We start from the raw sequence: 8,278 nt of genomic DNA, 5'->3' as shown, positions 1-8,278 counted from the left end.
TCCCTTGAGTCCTTTTTGCCCTTCTCCCTTCCACCACGTGAAAACGCAGCAAGAGCCATCATCGTGGAAGCAGAGAGCAGCCCTCGCCAGACACTGAATCTGCCGGTGCCTTGTTTTTGGATGCCTCAGCCTCCAGAATTGTGAGAAAATAAATTTCTATTTGTGTTTGTTTGTTTGTTTGTTTTGAAACAAGATCTCACTCTGTCACCCAGGCTGGAGTGCAATGCCATGATCTTGGCTCACTGCAACCTCCGTCTCCTGGGTTCAAGTGATTCTCCTGCCTCAGCCTCCCAAGCAGCTGGGATTACAGGCACCCGCCACCATGCCCGGCTAATTTTTGTATTTTTAGTACTGATGGGGTTTCACCAAGTGGGCCAGGCTGGTCTCAAACTCCTGACCTCAAGTGATCCCCCTGCCTTGGCCTCCCAAAGTGCTGGGATTACAGGCATGAGCCACCATGCCTGGCCCAAATTTCTATTCTTTACAAGCCAACTAAGATACTCCAGAAGGGACACAGCACTGGTGACACTGTGATTTCAAACCAGTAAGACTGATTTGGGACTTGTGGAACTCCAAGTGAATAAATGTGTTGTTTTAAGCCACCACTTTTGTGGGAATTTGCTGCAGCCATCATGGGAATCTAATACAAGCAAGAAAACCTTTATCAAGAATTATTTCCGAAGCCCACGGTTGTGTGGTTCCTTCTGTCTCCAAGTCCTGCCTCTGTATATACTTCGCTGTTTCATAGTGTTAGAATTTAGAATGTAAACTCAGCCACATTTTGTCATCTATATTCATAGTACATACCTATACGCCTACAAATCTATGCATACATGTATCTACCCAGTCAAAGCATTCATAATGGCAGTATAATTTGCTGAATACTGGGCTTTTAAAGTGGAAGCAGGAGAGATTTACACTAGCAGAATAAGCAATAGTGAGGAAATGTTCAGATATCACCTTTCTAGTAAATGCACTTTATTTACTTATCCCCATCCCCTCTACATCATTCTGGTTTAAGATTTCAATTAATCTAATATTTATTTTTTTTTATTTACTTATCCCCATCCCCTCTACATCATTCTGGTTTAAGATTTCAATTAATCTAACGTTTATTATAATTTAAGATATGAGATGGGGATATAACTATAACAGTCCCTTTTTTTTTCTTCCAAAATAGTAAATCAAGTTTCCCAGGACCACTTAATAATTACTCTTTTCCCTTAGCTATTCTGTTCTATACTTCATGGAACTAAATTATTTAGTTATTTGGGGCTGAAGCATATCAAAAGATGGAAAAGTAGAAAAGTCCTTTTAACACTCTAGTTTCCTCAATTTCATGTTTTGGCAATCATGCAATGAGAGGAGAATAAGAGAAATTAATATTAGGACAAACGGATTGGGGGAAAAATTGAATTTTTAGTAGGAGCTGAAAAGACACAAATATAAACAGTCTTAATTCTGGAGAAAAAAATATTGTGAATAAGACTGATTATAAATGGGATTTCTATATGCTGCGATCAGCATGGAGAAGAGAATGTGAATACATTTTGTTTTGTGAAGTACCTTCTGTTTTGTAACAGAAATCATGTTATGCATTATTTTTTTTCTTTTAAATAGCCTAAAAATGAAAATGAAGAGAAAGGTCTAAACTTCAATTAAGCATGATTCTGATTTTGAGGTGTGAAGATTTTTGATGGAAAATGCAGATTTTGTCATTCTAGACTCTGCAAGTATCTTCTATGTAAGTGACTGTCTTCTGAATGAATTACTGGGATCTAGATTTCTACTTCAATAACTTAACACTAATTATCACCATTTAAAAGACTCCTTGTGTTACCTGACTGTCACAATCTTTTCTTTCTACCCCAGAAACCACATTACACCCTAAGATCCACTATGTATTAGAATCCCCTAGAATAAATTTTACCTGAGCATTTTATCTGTTTTGTTCAGTGCTTTATCCTCAGGACCTAGAAAAGTGCCTAGTATGTGGTAGGTGTAAACACACGAAAACAACAAATGGGCAAATAAGTTAATCAAATTGATCCTTGAAAACTTGATTCTTTTTAGAATTGGACCTCGCAATTAATACATGTTTGGATCTTGTCAAATCATAAGCCACCTTAGGAGTGTATAAACTACATTAGTGAGAGGAGTCTTGGCATATTGTTGTGGCTATTCTCTATAGGCCAGGTTTGATGGTGGGAATTATTGCTGTCAGACTGGGTAGTCTGATTTCAATGAGGACAATGTGGTTGCTGGGTGTCATGAGCCATATGGAAGCACTAATTTACCCAAAACAAGAAATATATGAATCCTGGGATGAGAAGCAGAGGCAACATCAGTAATAGGAAGAGTTTTGTTGGCAGAAAATTTTGGTACTGGCTAGTTGATCCTGATAAATGTAGAAGTGATATACATGGACATCCTACTAAAGTTGTACTTACTTTGTATAAATAGAAAACCAGGTTTGGTGAAGACGCTGACCACAATGACTACAATTACCAAACGAAGCTGAGAGTTTAACTGAACCACGCTTGCACAGACATCATTCTCAACTACTTCAGGTAAGGGGGTACCTCTTGCAGTAATGATATTATGGGGTTCAAAACGACCTGCAATTAACATTAAAAAGCAATTGCAGAAGAGAGATATTAGTGATATAGCAAAACTCCACCAGAATCTTTATTTTGCACTTTCCTGCCTCCAGAACAGTCAGAAATAAATATTTGTTGTTTAAACCATTCAGTCTATGGTAATTTGTTATAACAGCCTGAGCTGACTAAGACAGCAATATAGGTCATGCTTTGTTCTTTGAGGCAGCCAAATGTGTGTGTGTGTGTGTGTGTGTGTGTGTGTGTGTGTAGACACTCATTTGGCAATATGTTGAAATATTATGTAAATAAATAATAATTTACATAAATAAAATAGGACAGTTTGATTTGTGTTCTTGGATAAGAAAAATATGTGAGAGATTTTTCTGGAAAGCCCAGAGGGCTAATACAAATTGCTGTGGATTTTATCCAACTAGTCAAGCTATTGATAGAAATAACATGTGTCATACTTTTTCACGTTGCCCAGATATTTTATTCCTTAAGAATACTTACTGTGCTTAGTTTGTATTGGGGAATCACTAAAAATGAACCCATTATGCAACAGAATGATAGAAGGAAAATAAATCTTCCTTTGCTACAAGTTCCCCAGCTCTCCCCTACTGAATTTGCTTTCTCAAACTGATCTCTTAAGTAGCCAAAACATAGCCTAATACTGTGATGATAATGACACAATCCATTCACACTTTTTCTATGAACCTTTATGCAGTTTATATGAATACTGTGAGAAGTGCCATTTCAGTCTTGAAGATTTTTCTTGATATGTAAGAACTCTTCTCTCCCTAATTATCTTGAAGTCTCTCTTTTCTCTCTACTCCCATAAAATGTGAGAAGAGGCTTCTTTCAGCAGATTATTGAAGTTTGTTTCATAGGCTACTGACTGGGAATGAGATTTCCTTGTGATTTAAATTTTATGTGTTTCCTCACTTGCATGTAATTCTATTCATCTCAACAGATATCAGAATAAAGATGGAAATATTTCTATGAATATGCACTGTATTACCATAAAGTTGATGATATCTTAAATGATTTAATATAGAGCACTTTCTAGTCTGATAATTTTAATCACCTATATCAACTGTAGAAATTTCAAAAACAGTTACCTGACATGTCATTATTACTTGGAAAAAGCAGTCTGAACATTAGAAATCAATCTCAGGGGCAGCATTACATTGGCTCATATTCCATGGCTCAAGAACTGACCCCAGCTAGCTCAAAGATTGAATTATCAGCCTACTCATGTTGACCACATATGGCTGTGTGGGCTCACATTAACCATGTTGTAAAGCTGACTTAAGAAAATAATGATCTCCATGTATTAATTATGAAAATAACTGTCTTGGACTGTAATACTAACTTTGACACGGTATTGATTTTCTTTCTATATGCGGTGTGGATATATTCTCCTTGAAATTGGTTCTGGTGTGTCAGTGGATATGAATGTGGTAGGTGTTTGACTTAATGGTCTCCCTCTCCTGCGCTTCCTCATGCTTGCACTGCAATGTGGATTACTGCAATTCACCTTTCCCTGTCCTAGCCATCTTTCTCACCTCCCTCTCACACCCTCCTTGCTCCTGGTTCTAATTGGAACATCCCTGTTGGACAACATTGTGACATCAATCTTAGGCCACTCAATTCCTTGATCTAACAGCCATTCTTCCTTGTCCGTTGCATTTTCATGTGACTTACTGAGCACTGACTTTGTAGATTAACTTTCAGAAAGTAATCTATTTCTTTTTAAAATATACTTTCCAATTATTGGAAATAATGTCTCTTCAGAATCCAACTACTGAATACAGGAAAGAAACAAATTTACCTAATTGAACAGATATTGAAATAGAAATTTAAATGTGGTAACTTAAAATAAGCCTGAAAAGAGAAACATTTATGAATTATAAAGCAGAGTTCATGAAAGCCAAGAAAGGATCTGAGTTTAAGGTGGATGTCAAAGAAAACCTCTTTATGACTCTTGTGAATGACATGACTTCCTTTTGAGAACCGTAGACATATTACCAACACTATACAGCAGAGTATAAAAAGTGATAAATACATGTTATGAACAATTTTTCCAAACTAGTGTTATTTTGTAATGAAAAGAATAATGATATTACAAGCAAGAATAATCACCTTGATGTGAAATTAATTTTCTGTCTCATGTAGAGATTACTATCTACTTCCTTAGACTAAACTAACCTTATCCCACACATAGAATCTGTGTGCTCCTTAATTAAAGTCTCATAGCTAACATGGTCCATGAGAGCCTGGGGGAATGTCTATGATTCTGCTTTAGAGAAGAGACAAGGTGGAAGAATCTCAGCCACAAATAATGGGTGTTCAATATAAAAACAGGCATTAAAAGGAAAGGTAAAGAATATGGTCATTTATCTATTATCTCATTTAATATGTGAATATACTTTTTACTTTTTTCAGATGTTCTAACATCCTCTAGACTTACAGATTTCATAGACATAACCAAACACTTGGGGCAAGGGATCTAGTAATCCTCAATAGGTCTGAATGTCTTGAATGCCAAACAACTCAGTTACCTAAGTCTGTCTATTGTACCTAGTCTGCGATTGTGCCATTGCACTCCAACCTAGGCAAAAGAGGGAAACTCCATCTAAAAAAGAAAAAAAAAAAACAAAACATTATGGTCAGTCTAGTGCAGAGAGGAAAGAAGAACCAACGGCACTGTGGAGAAGAGGAAGTGGTATATTTGGGGACTGGAATGGAAGACAGGCTAGTGTTTGGGGAAAAAAGGCAGGTCCCTGTCTGAAAAAGCAGTGAATAGGCCCCCTACAGAGTGCAACTGACATAGATGCATTACAGCTCTCTAGTCCTGCCTATGCTTCTGGCCTTCATTAGAATAGGGCTCTTAATTTATGAAGTGAATTTGTGGCACATGACTTAAGAAGGGGGGGAAAACAGGCCTATTTTCACTCATCTCTAACTAAACTGAAATTCAACATTTTCTTCCATTGCAAATGTGGATAATAAACCACGACAGTATTTTTGATTTTTTTCACACATACAAGTTGCAGATTATCTTGTTACAGTTGTCACAAATATATATAAAAGTACCATCTATATGTATCACTACTTTCAGTAATTCTAGACCCTGTCGTTTGATATGTTAATAGTGAAGCAAAATATTTCCTTATCAAAAATTTGTTTTCTTAATATGGTGACAACTCTATTTCGATGTCATTGAAATAATTTATAATCCAATATAATTTATCTCTAGCATTTAAAAACACTATTCTGTGAAGGGACACATAGGTTTCTCCAGACTGCCAAAGTGGGTCATGGAGCAAAAATTGCTCAGAACTCGTACGTTACAACTAGCATTTTGGTTTTAGCAACTGCCACCCCTCTCTCTATCAAATTAGTTCTTCAAATGTCTCCATTGAACTCAAGCTATTAAAAGTATTATGTATCTCTAGGATTCTTAGGTAAATAGTTCCTATTGTTGTATGTGTGGACAAGATTAATAATTTTTTACATCCCCTTTTTCTATTTTTTCTTTACTCTCTCTTTTGTACATTTTCTTTCCATTAAAGTAAATTCCCTATCTCAGCACACAACTGAAGATGAAGGAGATAACTTCAAGTTGTTAGGGAAGATTCAGAACAGCTTATATCTGGAAGTAGGGAGCTCCACAAACGGATGAAAGTTGCCAAAAGGGAGGAAAAGAAAGGTAGGTTAGGAGGGAGGAGACGGAGTTTCAGACAGTACTGTAGGAGGAAAGATCAGCAGAGCAGACAGAACCCAGAACCCAGCACCTAGAAGATACAGGAGGAGTGGCCAGAAATTGCCCAGAGGCTGGTATCAAGGAAATCCAACAAGAAGTAAAATGTAACCCAGAGAACATGGCAGCGGGTATTCTAAGATCAGATAAAAATACAGCAGAGATATACCTTAAAACCTGGAGATACAATTTGCATCACACAAGTCTGTCCAGAGCTGGTAAGGGATTCAGAACAAAGCTGCCCCTGAGTTGGTGATGGCACTTGAGGGGAGGGGAATTAAAAGAAGAAACAGAGTCCAGTCTTCTAAGGATTAGAATACTGGGCTGAGTTTGAACCAAGGAGTGGGAGGTTGCAATGAGCCGAGATCATGCCTCTGCACTCTACACTGGCAGCAGAGCAAAACTCCGTCTCAAAAAAAAAAAGAATACTGGGCCGAATATAAGAAAGTTAGTTAATTAAAGACAGTAGAAAAGGGTAATAAGCTGGAAACTCTCTCAGGTATAAGACATGTCCCTAATTCTTATACCTGGGGCACAATGTGAGCATGACAGAAGTAAGACTAGCTTGATGCTGAATTTTCCGTTAAATCAGATCGTTTTAAATAACTGAGGATAGGATGGTTCACAAAGCTTACATTGTGACTGAGTCTTCTGGTCTTGGTGACCTGATGTATGTTAATGGGCGTGGAGGGATATGGAAGCAGGACACCAGGAAGTTTATGACAACTTGTCAGCTCTCGAAATCGGCTTTACTCTCTGAGCAGTAACCACTTTGTATGACATTAGGCCCACAATGCATGAAGCAAAAATGTGTTATTAAGTCAGATCTCCTTGGATCATAAAGAAAATAGTATGGCAACAGTGATGGAAGCAGAGAAAAAGCAATAATCGAGTGAGAAAATAATTGGGTAGCCAGAGGCAAAATCTATGACAGATCCAAATGGCCTTCATTATTTCTCAGTTGGAAAATTCCAATAACTTCCTAAATTGCCTTCCCATCTTAAGTGCTTCACTATTCAAATTTATATTATAAGCCACTTCCAGGTGACAGACTAAAATTCTTCAAGTGTAAACACTGTCACTCACTTCAGTCTTAGTATAAATACTAATAACTCTTCATTGCCTAATAAGATCCTCTTCTTTGCATTCACATTTCTGTACAGGACAGACATTGACTCACATTTCTTCCCACTATTTCTTTTTGTTCAATATTTTAATATTGAATATTTAAAATAATTTAAATGTTTAATATGTTAACACTTCATTGTTAATATTTCATTTCTATTTCTACAGGTGTGCCTTTCTTTGAATAATTGCCCTACTAACTTCATTTCTGTCTGATTCTGATGGGCTGCTGATTGGTTTGGCTCTGTGTCCCCACCCAAATATCACCTTTATTATAATAATCTCCATGTATTGTGGGAGGGACCTGGTGGGAGGTAATTGAATCATGGGGGTGGGTTTTCCCGTGCTGTTCTCCTGATAGTGAATAAGTCTCGCGAGATCTGATGGTTTCATAAAAGGGAGTTCCCCTGCACATGCTCTCTTGCCTTCCACCTTGTAAGGTGTGCCTTTGCTTCTCCTTTGCCTTCTGCCATGATTGTGAGGACTCCCCAGCCATGTGGTGTGAGTCCATTAAACATCTTTCCTTCATGAATTACACAGTCTTGGGTATGTCTTTATTAGCGGCGTGAGAACAGACTAATACAGCTGACAATCTGAAGACCATCAAGTTTTGACAACAGGGGTGTCACACAGTCCAAGTTAGGCCAACCAGAGTTGCTTTCTCGGGAGGAATATCCCAAGAATGCAAAGATGTGCAGGGACCAAAATTGATTGGAACTGAGTCATGTGAGAAATTCTTGAATTGCTGAGATGCTCAGAGTACATGTGTCGTTTATTTTTCTCAGTGTTC

The sequence above is a fragment of the Mandrillus leucophaeus genome, unplaced genomic scaffold, assembly GCF_000951045.1.
Source record: "Mandrillus leucophaeus isolate KB7577 unplaced genomic scaffold, Mleu.le_1.0 Scaffold49, whole genome shotgun sequence".
Lineage (NCBI taxonomy): Eukaryota > Metazoa > Chordata > Mammalia > Primates > Cercopithecidae > Mandrillus > Mandrillus leucophaeus.
Note: the sequence above shows the minus strand (reverse complement) of the source record.